This window comes from Trichosurus vulpecula, chromosome 3 (assembly GCF_011100635.1).
Source record: "Trichosurus vulpecula isolate mTriVul1 chromosome 3, mTriVul1.pri, whole genome shotgun sequence".
NCBI classification, from domain to species: Eukaryota; Metazoa; Chordata; class Mammalia; order Diprotodontia; family Phalangeridae; genus Trichosurus; species Trichosurus vulpecula.
Window position 1 is genome coordinate 45,430,330 of NC_050575.1, and position 18,072 is coordinate 45,448,401.

General features: G+C 38.7%; 1 pseudogene; it reads left to right on the forward strand.

Moving 5' to 3' along the window:
* The first annotated feature begins 6,446 nt into the window (after positions 1–6,446).
* LOC118842012 lies at positions 6,447–7,051 on the forward strand (annotated as a pseudogene).
* The last annotated feature ends 11,021 nt before the right edge of the window (positions 7,052–18,072 follow it).

Here is an 18,072-nt window from a genome sequence, read left to right on the forward strand (position 1 = left end):
ATTTCCAAACCACACAGGAATGTTCATGGTCATCCTCAGGGTCATGAATCTTGCCTTACAGATACAGGACTTGAGAAGAAAGGAGAAGGTTTTGAGTATCTACTGTAGGAAATGTGCTAGAGTAGATAAAAAATAGTCAAAAACTTTTATCTGTAACAACAATGTTACTTGCAGGTACTGTGGCTGTGCAAGACCAATAACGTTAGCACACAGGAGGACTGCTAGCACCGATTCTTTGATATACTTTTCCAAGGAAAGCAACTTTAAAGGGTTTACAATCTTACTTTAATTAAACATAAATATATCATTCACTTAGTTTGGGGGAATATATCAGCACCCTCAACTTCAGAGAAAACACAAACAGAAATTACAAGCAGAAATTATGTAAACAGAGCAAATAAATACCAACCAACAGATCAGCTTCTAGCTATCTAACCAAGATATTACATAGTTACCAGAGAGAGTAGCACCAACATCTGGGTTTTTCAAAGTGGGGTGGGGTGCTCCTTAATGGCTACCCAGAGTCTCATCTGGCCCAGTCACAGAGACACTCTTCCCCTGTGTAAGGCCCCAAAGCAAAATGCCAACCTCAGAGCATATATACCCTGTTTAGGGCCCTGGGGCTTAGCACCTGCTTAGGAAAAGGGTGTGGCAAAGATCTTTAATCACTAGCACCACATCATATATGTTTCCAATCAATGAATCTTGATTCAAAGAAAGGCAAGACTCAAAGACACTTGCTTGCCTTAGAGCTCAGAAGCACTCCAAAACAAAAGACAACAAAAATTCCCACTTTACTTGCCATTACAATATCATACAGCAATAAGAATACAGGTAGGAGAAAAGGCACTACAAATTTATAGAGGATCCAGATATAACAGTGTGATTTTTCTCTACCAGTATTCAGCAACTCAGGAGCAGGGACAAAGACAAGAGCTACCAGAGTTGTGGATTGGCAGGGCAGCAAACTGAAAGGTCAATGTCGTAAGAAATTTGAATCAATAAAGTATTATTGAAGTGGATAACAGTATAGTCAATACTGGATAGGAAAGAATGGAAGAGAACAGGTACTAGACGTACTACTGAACTGAAGGTCTTACAGAACCATTGTGCTGACCTCATTGTTGTATGCCTATGAAACCTGGACAATATACCAGTGCCATGCCAGTAAACTGATTCACTGCCATTTGAAGTCTTAGGAAGATTCTGAAGATCATCTGGTAAGATAAGGTACCAGACACTGAAATACTTTCTCTAGGACTTTCTGAACTGCCAAGCATTCAAATTCTACTACAGAGAACCCAGCTCCAATGGGCTGACCATGTTGTTTGAATCAGTATTAGTAGTTCTAGTCTAATTCAGGATAGAAGTTTGTCACATTGATTCCTCAACTTTTTGAAAAATTCAGCTGTTAATGAGTTAAGGGAGTATTAAATATTTGACTTTTGGCCAATAAAAACTATAGCAGATATTTGAAATTGAAACTTCCTGTGACTATATGCTGCCTTTTTGTCAGTTTAGTAATCTCTCAATAAATATTCAGTCAATTAGCATTTATTAGTAGATGTTTAATAGATACGTATTTATTGACTAAATGAATAAATATATAAAACACAGTGTTATGAAAACATTATGTTTCTTTTTTTCCATTTAAACGCATTCAACTATATTTCCAGGCAAAGAATCATGAATTTGGCATTTGAAAGAAGTGTGTAACTTCTTAATAAATAGTGCTATTTCCTCCAGCACTTTATTTTTTCTTTTAAACAAAAGAATTTTAATTCCCACTTATTAGGTCTTTTTCTTTGAACAAGACATTTTCCATTTCTATGTTCTAGTATTATGATCCATTCCATGAAAGCAAGACTAATAACTATCAAATAATAATTGTCTTCTAAGTTAAAATGTCACTGTCACTTTAAAGCAATTACTTATACAATGCATGCATTGGTAGGTAGATGTCGGGGATCACAAGTATATTTTTACAAATGTGTTTTAACCTTATTTTATTAATTTTGTTTTTGTATCACATTCATTTGTGAATATATGCCTCCCAATATATGACAGTAGCCACCAAAGTGAGAGTATTTGCTCAATGAAGAACTATGACCCAATTTCAAAGAGGCTGTAGCCTGACTCCAAGGGGTATTTGACAGATCAATTAGGGAGTGAGATGTGTCCACCTCTGCCCACTCCATAATTGCCAGTCATGAAGCTTGTCTCCAGCACAATCAGATTTAGCCTTATTCCCTTACACTGCCTGACTTCGATGCCTCTTTCCACTGTGCAAGCTCCCAAACTGTCTTTCTGAACCAGCAAGTATGTAAGGGTTGTGATCTGCATTATTGGAAGAGACATGCACATAAATGAGGTCACATATCCATATGAATATTCCTTCTCCCACCTCTCCCTTTCTAGTTTCCCAATATGTCAATTCATTTTACAATTAATTCATTTTTTGGAGATTCCTTATTATTTGTTCTAAATAGCCTTTTCTTGAATTTATTTTCTTCCATACTTTTTTTTTTCTTAGTTAATTCTTGTATTAATTTATAAGGCACACCAGAGCTTATTCCAGTTTTTGTTTACAATTTCTGGTTAGAGACAAGTGGTACATAGTTTTCTTTTACTTTCTGTTATAATTAATTTTATCTGAGATGTCTTTTGATTTGCATCTTCTTCGATCAGTCTCCGTATTGTGTTTAGTGAGGTTTTCCTCATGACAGATTCAACTGGGCAAAGCCTCAATCATTCATCTTGTCTGAAGTTCCCTCACTAATATTTATATGATTCATTCTCTTTGTAGTGTGTCAACTAATTTGTCTTTAACAAAGAATTGTATTTAAAGTGTCAATATTTCAGGCGATTTTTAAGGATGGTCTTACAGCTATATGATTATATCCTCCATTCCTTTTTTTGTCACTTTGCCACACAGAAGAAGCAGAAGAGGGCCACAGAAGACTGAGGGTTATTTTCATTTTTTTTGTTTCATTTTGTTTAACTATATTTCTTTGTTACAAGAGAGGACTTCTACTGGGGAAAGGAATTTGGTGCTTACTGATAAAGATGCAAAAGAGAAGAAAGAATGAAAAGAGAATCAATGAAAAATTAAAAACATACAAACAATAGGGTGAAGTTCATAAAGGATACAAAAATACAATGCTTTTCTGTTACGATTATGTTAAATTTAACATACCTTTTTTTCAAACAACAAACTACACAACAAAAATCCACAGATACAATCTGTTCTTTTGTTTATGCTAATATTTATTTTTAAGTTAATAATGAAAAATTAAAATAAAATCCTTGTTTTAGATTTTTTAAAAAAAGTATTTATTAAGTGCCTTTTATGAGCCATGCACTGTACTAAATGCTTTACAAATATTATCTCATTTTATCATAACAATCCTGTAAAGTAGGTGCTATTATGAACCTCGTTGTACAGTTAAGGAAACTGAGGAAAACAGATGTTAAGTGATTTACCCTGAGTCAAGTGCGTTTGAAGCTGGATTTTGACCCAAATCTTTCTGACTCCAGCACAGTGCTCTGTCCACTGAACCACTTAGCTACCTCAGACTCTTTTTCATAGCTGAAGAATTCATTATCTAGAGACCAGTCTACTCGTGATTACATCTTTGCAATCCTCGAGGCTGATCGTTCACCTCTGAAACTTTTCAGAATGGTATAAACTACTATAACTAGAATTTCACTGGTATAGTTTTAAAGAACCCATGCTTGCCCTATATATCATGATGAAGGTTCAAAGTTAAACTTTTGTGGAGGAAAAAGTGAACAATATTTAAATGAACACATAGCAGACAGTTATTATATATTTAAGAAAAATACTGCTACAGCTTTCTAAAAGGCATAATATTGTAGTTAGAGGAAAGTAGCATGAAACTTTCAGCTGAGAAATGCCAGCATTTCTGAGTGTCTGTCAAGTATATGTATGGCATAAATATCTCAATAAGGTCTGAGCACTGTAGTAGGGAAGAGAGAAGCACTACTGGCTTGGCAAGATTGATTAGTCAAATGGTTCAGTTGCTTCTTAAGTCGATTCTCAGTTTAAGACAAGACCATGGTCATCAGCATAGGAAATAATGCCAAGTACTTGTCCTGATATTTTCTTCCTTTCTTTCTTCCTTCCTGTGTTCCTTTGTTCCTTTCTCCCTCTCATTTCCTCCTCCTTTCTCCCCATATGTCTCTGTCTTTGTCTCTGTCTTTCTCTCTCTGCCTCTGTATCTCTCCCTATCTCTGTCCCTCTGTCTCTGTCTCTGTCTCCCTCTCTCTCTGTCTCTCTCTCTCTCTGTCTCTCTCTCTCTCTGTCTCTCTCTCTCTCTCTCTCTCTCTCTCTCTCTGTCTCCCTCCCCCACCCCCTCTCTTTCTCTGCCTCTGACTCACAGGTCTGATTTCACCATTGTTTCACATAGATGCTTTGACCTATTTAATTTCTGACCTGGAATAGTTTACCCCTCCTTAGTCAGCCTGGTGTCCTCCAATTACAAGGGGCTCACCATGTTGGTGCTAGACTTATAGCAGAAATCTTATTGGGCTTAGCCTACTGCAGTTCAGAGCTCTTGAGCTTAAGTGATCCACCAACCTCACTGTTAACAAGAGTTACAGTTGTGCACCACTGTGCTTGACTCTCATATTTTCTAAAGGTATAAAAATATACCCAATTTATGCAAAGGCTTTAAGAACTTATTTTAATAAAATATCCAACTTCCGATTTTATATATTCCTAAGGAGGTCATTTAACCTTCCAATGTTCTAGGCTAAGATTAAAAATTTCAGAGTAGGTACCAATTTATACCAATAGAGAGAGTTTCCTCACTGCAAATTTCTGACATTACTGAAATCACAGACAGTCCAAAAAATCAGTATCTTCACACCTTTATAGCATTTTTTATTCCAACTAATTTTCCCTACGATTCATCATTCATATTACTGTCACATTAAACTTTCAAAAATTTCAGCTTAATATCCTAGTGCTTAAAACTAAATAGCATCTTTTTCTCTGACCACATGAAACTTTAGAATTTCATTTTTATTTTCCATTTCAAATTCTCTCCTCCCTTTTACCCCTCCCCCCACATATTAAAGAGGCAAGAAATATGATAACCAGTATACATAAGAAGATATGAAAAGCATGTTGTATTAGCCATGTGCAGAAGTGAGGAAAGCAAGACAAATAAAGGGGAACATCTTTCAATTTACAATCAGAGTCCATCAGTTATCTATCTGGAGATGGACAGCATTTTTATCATGAATCCTTTGGAGTTGTGGTGGATCATTTTATTGATCAGAGTTACTAAGTCTTTCACAATATTGCTGTTTTGTATTCATTGTTTGGGTTCTGCTCCCTTCATTTTGCATCAGTTCATATACATCCTTCCAGATTTTCTGAAACCATTGCCTTCATCACTTCTCATAGCCCAATAGTATTCCATAATTTTCATATACCATAAATTATTCAGCCATTCCTGCATCCACTCAGTTTCCATTTTTTTTTCCACCACAGATAATTTGAACATATGCATCCCTTTCCTTTTTCTCTGATTTCTTTGGGGTATAGATTAGTAGTGGCATTACTGGGTCAAAGAGTCATAGTTTTTTAGCCCTTTTGGTATATAATTTTAAATTTTTCTCTAGAATGGTTGGAATAGTTCACAGCTTCACCAACAGCACATTAGCTAACTATTTTTCCAGGCCCCTTACATCACTTTTCCTTTTCCTTTGCTTTCAGGTTCGTCAATCCTATAGTACCTCAGAGTTTTTTTTTCAATTTTCATTTCTCTAATTGTTAGTGATTTAAAGCATTTTAAATGATTATTGATAGTTTTGATTTCTTTCTTTGAAAAGTGTGTTCATATACTTTAACCATTTATCAATTATGGATTACCTCTTTTTTTCTAAATTTTGGTCAGTTCTATTTATATTGAAGAAATGAGGCCTTTAACAGGGACATTTGCTATAACCTCCCTCTCCTTTTCTTATTTTTCTTCTGGTTTTCTGCATTGATTTTGTTTGTGAAAACAACAACAACAATAATTTGAGTCATTGCTGGCTTTGCTGCTATGCAGTCGCAGCAAGTTCCACCTCAGTCAATGTATCTCTCTCAGTGTGAGTTGAAAAATTGTTACCAAGGCCACCCAGCCCAAGCCAAGCTTGCAGGACAGCAAGTGAGTGCTGTGCTTCCATGGTCACTGCTGTACAAGAGGCCAATTGCATGAACATAGAGGTCCAAGCCAAAGGGCAAGCAACCACTATATGGGCTGGAAGAAGAAATGGGACAAGCAGGTCCCTGAGCTCTCCCTTCCTCAAGTACTTGGAGGCCGACCTGCATTGGGTGGGCCCTGGGAAAGAAGGCAGTAGGTTTGAGCCACCATAGCCCAGGGTTCTCAAGGCCAGAGCCAAGGACAGGCCACCCAGATGCTCCGTGGGGCATGTACCAGCAAGGGCAACACCAATGGGGCTCCACCCTAGCCCCGATACAGAAAGTGGACATGGGTGGGCATTTCCAGTGCCAAGAAAGAAAGAGCCTCATTGTCAAGGCAGAAGTAGAAGTGGAGATCCCCATGGTGCTGAAGACATGGTTAATGGAGGACTGGGACCTGGTAACCAAGCAGAAGGAATTATTTTATATTCAGGGAAAAGAATGTAGATTTTATCCTAGATGAGTATGCCAGCCACAAGAAATCTAGCAGCAGCTGCAGCACAGATAGTAAGGAGTATGCAATAGATGAAGTTATGTCCAGGATCAACTTCAATGTCATGTTGGCCGCACAGCTGTTCTGTGATTTTGAGACACCTCAATATGTGAACATCCCAGCTAGGTATCCAGATGCTTCTATGTCACATGTTTATGGAGAACCACACCTGCTGTGATTGTTTGTGCACTGAGGTATGCTGGCCTATATTTCTTTTGATAAAAGTCTTGCTTTATTGTTAAACTAATTTATTAAAATATTTAACAGAGAATTCCTCAACTCTTTTCAGTGTCACTGAATATGAGGCCACCCCTCCTAAATATCATAAAAAAACTGTTTGAGAGTAAAGCAAGCAGGAGCAGAGTCAAGATGGAGGAGTAGAAGCAGGGACCTGATCGAGCTCACCCCCAAAGCCCTTGAAATAACCGTAAAAAATTACTCTAAACAATTTCTAGAACAGGAGAATTCACAAAATGACAGAGTGAAGCAGATTTCCAGCCCAAGACAGCCCACTGACAGAAAGGGTCTATCACACCATGCTCAGAGCAGAATATAGCCCAGCATGGGCTGAAAGGACTGGAGCAGGCCTAAGGGCGCTGAATCACTGGCAGCTGCTGCAGTTTCCAGACTTCTGTAAAGGCAATCAGTGAATGGGAAGATCTTTCCCACCCATTCACCAGGCTTCAGGGGTGGGGCTCTCAGGGTCCTGGGGGGAGTGGCTAGGACTGGAGCCAATGGTAGGCATCTGAGTTCTGGTCTGCATGATGACATGAAGCCTGTGGTGGGAGGAGCTTGCTGAACGGTTGGAGCAGAGCTAAGAGGCAGCTGGTGAGGCAGTTGGTGAGAGCAGTTAAGAGCTGAAGGAGAAAGGAAGCAGTCAGCTACCTGGAACACAGCTTGGAGATTGCAGTGGAAGTGGCAGAAGCAGTATTGACAGCTGCAGGCACTACAAAAAGGCAGGACTGACCCTTGTGGAGACTGGAGAGTGCTGAGCAGGGGCTTGAGGCCAGTGTGTGGTCTTCTTGCTGGAGGGCCCTGGCATTGGGGGGTGGGGTGGAAGAACCAGTATGGCTTGGCTTGCTGCCATAATGTTTTTCTGTGGCCTCCTGGTCACTATTGTGAGATGGGCATACTGCTTTTGGAAGGTTCTTGCCAGGATGTCGAATTGAGGACACTGGTCTGTGGGTCTGCTACTTTTGAGTTTCAATAAATGCTTTAATTCCTTTGCCTTCTACTTAGAGAATTCCTCATATCCTGCAACTCTGGACCATTCAGACATATTCATGGTTATCTTTGAAGTCATGAATTTTGCCTTAATGATATAACTCCTCAACCCACAAACACCAAAGACAACTTCAAAGGTCAGTGAAAAAGCTATCTCACTTTTGTGAGAGGGGAGTGTGGTCTAGTCACAGCCCGATCCTTAGCCCCAGCCCCAGCTCCAGGGCAGTGGCAGCCATTGCCAAGGTTGCAGCTACTTCTGGAGCTACAGATGGTGGGAGAACCAAGTGGCTGATCTGGGTCGTAATACTGGAGGGTGGTCTTAGGGTGAGGAGGAGTGCTGGCATGACAGAGCTGGTGGTGGCTGTGGAGAAGGAACCCTCCTTGTATTTTGAGTGCTTGTGGAGCTGAGAATTTACAGGATCTAGCAATATCTCTGAAAACAGCTGCACAAAAACCCTAAAACTTGGGGCAACATACCTCCAATTAACAAAGAGCTCAAAAGTCAAATAATTGGCTGGGAAAATAACCAAACAGGGAAAAAAGTGTAAGACTATAGAAGGTTATTTTCTTAGTGAAAAGATATTTTCTTGCACATTTATTGATGAGGAAAATCAAGACATGCAGCCAGAAGAAGACAACAAAGTCAAGGCTCCAAGAAAAATATGAATTGGTCTCAGGCCATGGAAGAGCTCAAAAAGGATTTGGAAATCAAGTAAGAGAAGTGGAGGAAAAAATGGGAAGAGAAATGAGAGTGATGCAAGAGAATGATGAAAAACAAGTCAACACCTTGCTAAAGGAGACCCCAAAAATGCTGAAGAAAATAACACCTTTAAAAATAGATTAACCCAAATGGCAAAAGAGCTCCAAAAAGCCAATGAGAAGAATGCCTTGAAAACTAGAATTGGCCAACTGGAAAAGGAGGTCCAAAAACTCACTGAACAAAATAATTCCTTAAAATTAGAATGGAGCAAATGGAAGCTAATGACCTTATGAGGAATTGAGAAATTATAAAACAAAACCAAAAGAATGAAAAAATAGAAGATCATGTGAAATATCTCATTGGAAAAACCACTGACTGAGAAAATAGATCCAGGAGAGATAATTTAAAAATTATTGGACTACCTGAAAACCATGATCAAAAAAAGAACATAGACATGATCTTTGAAGAAATTGTCAAGGAAAACTGCCCTGATATTCTAGATCCAGAAGGTAAAATAGAAATGGAAAGAATCCACCGATCACTTCCTGAAAGAGATTCCAAAAGGAAAACTCCTAGGAATATTGTAGCCAAATTCCATTGTTCCCAGCTCCCAGTCTATAAGTGTTTCCACTTTCTCTCTTCCCATTCTCTTTCTAATCCCTTACAATTGGGCTTCTGACATCATTTCACCAAAACCTTTTTCTTCAAACTCCACTCTCTCCTGGTTCTCCTCTTACCTATTTGAACAATCCTTCTTTTTTTCCTTTGCTGGATCCTCTTATAGATCATGCCCTCTAACCATAGGTGAGTTCCCTCAGGATTCTGTCCTGGACCCTCTTCTCTTCTCTCTCTATACTACTTCACTTGGTGATTTCATCAGCTCCTATGGATTTGACTGCCATCTCTAAGACAATAATTCTCAAACCTACCTATCTTTCCAGAAATCCTGTTTTTGCCCTCCAATATTGTATCTCCCATTTCCTTTCAGATATCTAGAACTGAATGTCCACTACATATGTTTTAGAAGAAATGAACCATTTATTCAGACACCGAGAACCAGGTCCCAAAACCAATATGCCCAATCCATCACAGCAGCAAAGAATTCAATACACAATACCACAGCAGAGAACCACTCCATCCCATAACTTTCTAACCCCTGCTGGGGCCTTGCTACCAACAAGCAAACTTGCAGCACAGTTATTACACATCTGCTCTCTTTCCCTCAGCTCTAACTGTTGTAACTGCTCTCTTAGCATTTCCTGTGACATAATTTCCTTTTCCTGTCAGGAAGCTCCTCCTACCACATGTGACTTAGGCTTCCTGTGATGTAAGCAGGTCACATGGCCTGTTAATGGGTGGGAAAGATCTTCAAATCTAAATTGCTAGTACACCATTAGACCGTGAGCTCTTGGGGGCCTTTCTTTGTATCCCCAGTACTTAGTACAAGGCCTAAGACATAGTATTGTTGTTCACTTGTTTCTGTCATGTCCAACTCTTCACGACCCCTTTTGGGCTTTTCTTGGCAGAAACACTGGAGTAGAAAACATAGTAGGTACTGTATAAATGCTTGTTGACTGACTGATTGACTTCCAAGCCACCAGTAGTTGGACAATCAATCAAATATTTCTCAAGTACGTATTATACCAAACTAAGACCTGAATGTTTTTGGTTGCTGCAGGGATATTTATTAAGAGAAAAAGAAATCATATGTTCAAACATCATTAATTCATGCAACAAACATGTACTATATGCCAGGCACCATGCTAAGGGCTAGGGGTTCAAAGATAGAAAGCAAAATGAGAACACTAACTCATTAAAAATTAGAGTTGAGCAAGTGGAAGCTAATGAATCTATGAGGCACCAAGAAGTAGTAAAACAAAATGTAAAGAATGAAAAATAGAAAAAAATGTGAAATATCTGATTGGGAAAACAACTGACCTGGAAAATAGATCCAGGAGAGACAATTTAAGAATTATTGGTCTACCGGAAATCCACGATGAAAAAAAGAGCCTTGACAGTATCTTTGAAGAAATTATCAAAGACAACTGCCCAGAGGTACTAGAACCAGAGGGCAAAATAGTCATTGAAAGAATTCACCGATCACCCCCTGAAAGAGATCCCAAACTGAAAACACCAAGAAATATCATAGCCAAATTTCAGAACTATAAACTCAAGGAGAAAATACTGCAAGCAGCCAAAAAGAAGAAATTCAAATATCGTGGAACTACAGTCAGGATCACGCAGGATCTCTCAGCTTCCACATTAAAAGACAGGAGAAATTGGAATATGATATTCCGAAGGGCAAAGGAGCTGGGACTACAACCAAGGATCAACTACCCAGCAAAACTAAGCATAATTTTTCAGGCAAGGAGATGGGCATTCAATGAAATAAGGGAATTCCAGATCTTCCTGATGAAAAGGCCAGAACTCAATGGAAAATTTGATCTCCAAATACAAAACTCAAGAGAGACATAAAAAGGTAAACAGGGGGTAAAAACCCCACAAACCTTATTAACCAATGAGGGCAGGTTGTTTTCATCTTTATGTGGGATTATATCATCTTATGTATGTTTTGTATATATATGTCAGTCTTGAGAATGGTACAACTATTACGACAATTGAAACGGATACATGTAGATTGTGAAAGCCTGTATAAATTAACTGATGTAAAGATAAAAAACATAAGTAAGAGATGTAAAGGGAGGGCTATGAGAGAAGAGGTAAGGAGGCAGTAGAAAAGGGTAAATTACACCAAATGAAGAGGCACAAAAACATATTATAATAGAGGGAAAGAAGGGAGGAAGAAGAGCAGTATTTGAGCTTCACTGTCATCTGATCTGGTTCAAGAAGGGAATAACATACCCTGATAAGTTTAGAAATCTAACTTGACCTACAAAAAGTAGGAGAGGAGGTGGGGGGGGGGGAAGGGAGAGGGGTGGTCAGAAGGGAGGGGAGAAGTAGCTAGTGGGAAACTGTAAGATAAGGGAGGAGAATAAAGAGGGAGGGTAAACCGAGGAAGGCAGCAGTCAAAAGCAAAACTTTGTTGAGGAGGGGAAGGGGAAAGGGAGAAATAAAAGCATAAACAGGGGGAAATAGGATGGAGAAAAAGACACAGATAGAAATCATAACTCTGAACGTGAATGGGATGAACTCTCTCATAAAACAGAAGCAGATAGCAGAATGGATTAAAAACCATAATCCTACAATATGCTGTTTACAAGAAACACATTTGAAACAGGGTAAAGGTAAAAGGCTGGAGTAAAATATACTGTGCCTCAGCTAAAGTAAAAAAAGCAGGTGTAGCAATCCTAATCTCAGACAAAGCAAAAGTAAAGATAGATTTAATTAAAAGTGATAAGGAAGGACATTATATCCTGCTAAAAGGCACCATAAACAATGAAGCAATATCATTGTTTAACATATATGCACCATGTGGTAAGGCATACAAATTCTTAGAGGAGAGGTTAAGGGAGTTACAGGAAGAAATAGACAGCAAAACTATAATATTGGGAGACCTCCGCCTCCCCCTTTCTGAACTTGATAAATCTAACCTCAAAATAAATAAGAAAGAAGTTAAGGAGATAAACAGAATTTTAGAAAAGGCAGATATGATAGACCTCTGGAGAAAACTGAATGGGGATAAAAAGGAATATACTTTCTTCTCAGTGGTACATGGCACATACTCAAAAATAGACCATGTACTAAGGCATAAAACCTCACAATCCAGTGCAGAAAGGCAGAAGTAGTCAAAGCACACTTTCCACATCATGATGCAATAAGAATTATTTGTAACAAAGAACCATGGAAAAAAATAAACTAAAAATTAATTGGAAACTAAATAATCTAATTCTAAAGAATGAGTGGGCCAAAGAACAAATCAGAGAAATAATTAATAACTTCATTCAAGAGAATTACAATAATGAAACAACATACCAAAACTTATGGGATGCAGCAAAAGCAGTTCTTAGGGGAAATTTTATATCCCTAAATTTTTACATGAATAAAATAGTGAAAAAGGAGATCAATGATCTGGGCATACAGCTGAAAAAGCTAGAAAAAGAGCAAATTGAAAATCCCCAATTAAATACTAAATTAGAAATACTGAAAATAAAAGGAGAGATTAATAAAATTGAAACCAAGAAAACTATTGGATTAATAAATAAAACAAAGAGCTGGTTTTATGAAAAGATCCATTAATATCTTAAACTTAACATGGTCAAAACTGAACTTTTCCTCTAAACTCTCCCCACCTCCTACCTTCCCTACTACTAAAGAGGGCAACACCATCATCCCACTCCCTCAACAGGAAACATAAGAATTATGCTGCAATTTTCACTATCTCTCACCCCCTATGTTTATTCTGCTGGCAAAGCCACTTAATTTCACCTTTGCAACATCTCTTAAACATGCTGCTGTCTTTCCTTTAACAGTGCCACCACTCTAGTGCAGGCCTTTTTTACTTCATGCTTAGATTCAATTGCCTACTGGTGGGTCTACTTGCCTCAAGTCTCTTCCCTCTCCAATTCATCCTCCAGTAAGTAAATAAAGTGATTTTCCTAAAGTACTGGTCTGACAATATCAACCCCACCCTCACCCCTACTTGAGAAATTTCAGGGGCTCCCTATTGCCTCAAAGATCAAACACAAAATGCTCCATTTGTCATTCAAACCCTTCATAATCTAGACCCCTCCTACTTTTTTAGTACCCTTACACCTTACTCCCTGATATCTATTCTTTCATCCAGTGACACGGGCCTCCTGCCAGTTACAAAACTAAGATACTCAGTCTTTTGGCCCCAGACATTCTCTATGGTTGTTGCCCACACCTGGAACATTGTCCATCCTCTGTTCTGCCTACTGACCTCCCCAGCTTCTTTTAAGTCCCAAATAAAATCCTTCCTTTTTCTGGAACACTTTCCTGTCATCTCTTAATTCTACAGTCTTTTCTTTGATAATCACTTTCTATTTATCCTGAATAACTTTGCCTTGTATATATTTGTTTGCTTGTTTTCTCCCCTGTTCGATTGTAAGTTCCTTAGGACAGGAACTATCTTTTGCCTTTGCCTCTTTTTGTAACCCCAGTGCTTAAAATAGCACCTGGCACAAAGTAGGCACTTAACAAATATTGATTGATTACATATTTCTATATCAGTGCAATCAGATCATTACTTATTTTGCTTCTTGAGAAACTTGAAGCATCCTTAAAGCATATTCATTGTTAAATTGATCTTGTGTCCAACATTCCTATCCTCTGAAAGGCCAGAAAACTTTTCTAAAAGCAAGTGACCTTTGAGTGCCATAAACACAAGGTCCTGCATCATATTAATCAAATGATAACATGTACGTTTATAAACTATTTTTCTGCCATTGTACACACAGGCCTGTAGGCTTAAAGATTTAGATCTGGGAGAGGTGGAGCCAAGATGGTGGAAAGATGCCAGAATGTTGTCTGAGGTCTCCCCAGTTTCCCTCAGAAACACCATTAAATAAAGCCTCTAAATGGATTCCGAAGCCATAGAACCTACAAAAAGATAGAATGAAACAATTTTCCACTTAAGATAACTCAGAAGGACTTCAGGAAAGGTCTGCCTCCCTTGGGTAAAATGGGAGCACATCCCAACCCAGAGAGTGTCCCAGCAAGTCAGCAAGAGATTCTTGGCCAAAAAAAACATGTCAACAACTAAGGCCTCAAGAGGTAAAGCCAAGATAGCAAAGTGAAGGCAGGGATTCTCTTAAGCCCTCCACCAAACCCATCCAAATACCTTTTAAAAGTGACTCTACACAAGTTCTAGAGCAGCAGAACCCACAAAACAACAGAGTGAAACAAATTTCCAGCCCAAGACAATGTGTAAGGTCAGCAAGAAAGGTTGGTTGCACCAGGATGAGAGAGGAGCACAGTTGAGTGCAAGCCAGGCCCCAGCAAACCTAGAACAGGCCTTGAGGTGACTTAATCACTCCCAGCAGTGGTGGTTTCCAGATCTCTCAATCCATAGATACCAAAGACAACTTAGAAGGTCAACAGGAAAAGGCCTGTCACACCTGGGTGACAGTCCAGCAGAGGCACACTAGCATAGCCCTGGTCCCAGCGAACCAGGAGCAGGCCCGGGGAGTGACTGAATAAGCAGTGGCAGGGGCAGGAGAAGCTTCAGAAGATGCTTCTGGAGTTCTCAGCCAACAGGCATTAAGAGGGTAGAAGGATATTACAGGGGTCTTTTTGCTAGCACTGAGGCAGGACTCTGTTACTTTGCCCACACTTGGATACAGTCCTAGGTGGCAGTCCCAGAGAGAGAAGGAGCATTAGCATAGCAGAGCTTGCAGGTACAGTAGAGGGAGGACTGTCCTCACAGTTTCAGGGCAAAAAAAGAGTGTTTGCTCTCACTCACAGAACAGAGTACAGGCCAGGAGAATAATAAGCACCCTTCCTTAGCTCATACCACCTTGGAAGGACTGAAAAATTATAGGTTCCTAGAAGTATCTCTGAAAACAACTTCAAAAAACACCTGAAATCAGAGACAATGCATCCTCCATGATGGAAGTAGAGCAGTACTTTAACAAAGACTTAAATGTCAACTAATAATCTGAGGAAATGAACAAACAATGGGAAAAAACTCTGACTATTGAAAGTTGCCATGGTGACAAAGAAGATCAAAACACACACTCAGAAAAAGACAACAAAGTCAAAGGTCCTACATCTAAAGATTCAAAAACAAATGTGAAACCAAGGCCATGGAAGAGCTCAAAAAGGATTTTGAAAATCAAGTAAGAGAGATAGAGCAAAAATTGGAAAGAGAAAGGAGAGTGATGCAAGAAAATCATGAAAAACAAGTCAACAGCTTGGTGAAGGAGACACAAAAAGTACCGAAGAAAATAAAAGTTAGAAAACCAGACTAGACCAAATGTTAAAGGAGGTCCAAAAAGCCAACAAAAATAAGAATACCCTAAAAAGTAGAATTGGCCAAATGGAAAAGGAGGTCCAAAAGCTTACAGAAGAAAATTATTCTTTGAAAATTAGAATGGAGCTAATGTAAGCTTATGACTTTATGAGAAATCAAGAAACAATAAAATAAAACCAAAAGAATGAAAAAATAGAAGACAATGTGAAATATCTCATTGGAAAAAAAAACAGACCAGGAAAATAGATCCAAGAGAGATAAGAGCCAAGACATTATCTTTCAAGAAATTATCAAGGAAAAGCACCCTGATGTTCTAGAACCAGAGGGCAAAATGGAAATCCATTCATCACCTTCTAAATGAGGTCCCAAAATGAAAACTACCAGGAATATCATAGCCAAATTCCAAGGTTCCAGGTCAAGGAGAAAATATTGCAAGCAGCCAGAAAGAAACAATTCAAGTATGATGGAGCCATTGTCCAGATAATACAAGATTTAGCAGGTTGTACATTACAAGATCAGAGGGCTTAGAATATGATGTTCCAGAGGGCAAAAGAGCTAGAATTACAAGCAATTACAACCAAGAATCACCTATCCAACAAAACTAAGTATGATACTTCAGGGGGAAAAAAATGGACATTCAACAAGAGAGATTACTTTGAAGTATTCTTGATGAAAAGACCGGAGCTGAATAGAAAATTTGACTTTCAAATACAAGACTCCAGAGAAGTATGAAAAGGTAAATAGGAAAGAGAAATCATAAGAGACTTAATAAGTTTAAGCTGTTTACATTGCTACACAGGTGGATGATATCTGTGACTCATAAGACCTTTCTCATTTTTAGTGTAGTTAGAAGGAGCTTATATAGACCAAGAACACAGATGTGAGTTGAGTACGAAAGGATGACATTTAAAAAATAACATCAAGGGGTGAGAGATGAATGTATTGGGAGAAAGAGAAAGGGAGAGGTAGAATGGGGTAAATTATCTCACACAAAAGTGGCAAACAAAAGCTGTTCAAGTGGAGGTGAAGAGAGGAGGGGGAATGGGGAGTGAATGAACCTCATTCTGAGCAGAATTGGCTCTAAGAGGGCATAACATACAGACTCAATTTCCCTACAGGAAAGTAGGAGGGGAAAAGGATAAGAGAAGATTGGGGAGGGGTGATTGAAGGGAGGGTAGATTGAGGCAGGGGTCAGTCAGAGGCAAAACATTTTTGAGGAGGTACAGGGTAAAAGGAGAGAGAGAACAAAATAAATGGGGGGACATAGGATAGAGGGAAATACAGTTAGCAACAATAATTGTGAAAAAAATTGAAGTATGTTTCTCTGATAAAAGCCTCATTTCTCAAATGTGTAAAAAATTTAGTCAAATTTATAAAAATAAGAGCCATTCCCTAATTCACAAATGATCAAAAGATATAATCAGTTTTCAGATGAAGTGATTAAAGCTATGTGTATCCATATGCAAAAATACCATAACTTACTATTGATTAGAGAAATGTAAGTTAAAGCAATTCTGAGCTACTACCTCATGCCTATTAGATTGGCTGATAGGAAGGAAAAGGTAAATGACAAATGTGGGAGGGGATGTGGGGAAAACGAGACTTTGATGCACTGTTGGTGGAGTTGTGAATTGATCGAACCATTCTGTAGAGCAATTTGGAACTATGCCAAAAGGGCTACAAAACCATCAATACCCTTTGACCACTACTAGGTCTATATCCCAAAAGATATAAAAAACAAAATGGAAAAGGACAATTGTAATGTTAATGGAATAGGAAGATTTTCCCCATCCATTAATAGGCCTATATGACCTGCTTTGAGCTGTGGCCCATCTCATAGCTGTGATACATCCTGAGTCACATATAGCCTGAGTCACATGGGGCCCATAGTAGAAGGAGTTTGCCCAATGGAATGTTAACTGAAATAAAATGTTGGGGAGAGAGGCAGAGCAGTGTGTGAGAGCAGGAGTAGGAAGTGAGATCTAGGCAGTACTGAGAAAGAGAAGCAAGCCTTCTGAGGGAGGAATTTACCTAGAGGAACTTGTTTGAAGGGAGACCTAACAGAAAAAAATTCTTAAGATGTTGGTGCTCCCTGGATTGGTGATGATCAGTGCCCTGTAAAATCCTACCCTCTGGTATCCTAATACAAATAAATATTTTGGTTTTGCCTTTGAGGAAGAGAGTTTGTTATATTTTGCGAATCTGCCCTAGAAATGAGTCTGCACATTCACAGCAGCTGCTATGGGTATCACATTGGTGTTACAATACTGTGAATATTTATAGCAGCTCTTTTCTGGTGGTAAATATTCAAAGTTGAGCAGATGCCCATAAATTAGGGAACAGCTGAACAAGTTGTAGTAAGAAATAATGATAGAATATTATTGTACTATGAGAAATGAGCAAGATACTCTCAGAAAAACCTGGAAAATACTTACATGAGCTGATGCAAAGTGAAATGTACTGTGTACAAAGTAACAGCAATATTGTAAGATGATGAGCTGTGACTAACTTAGCCATTCTCAGCAATATAATGACACAAGACAACT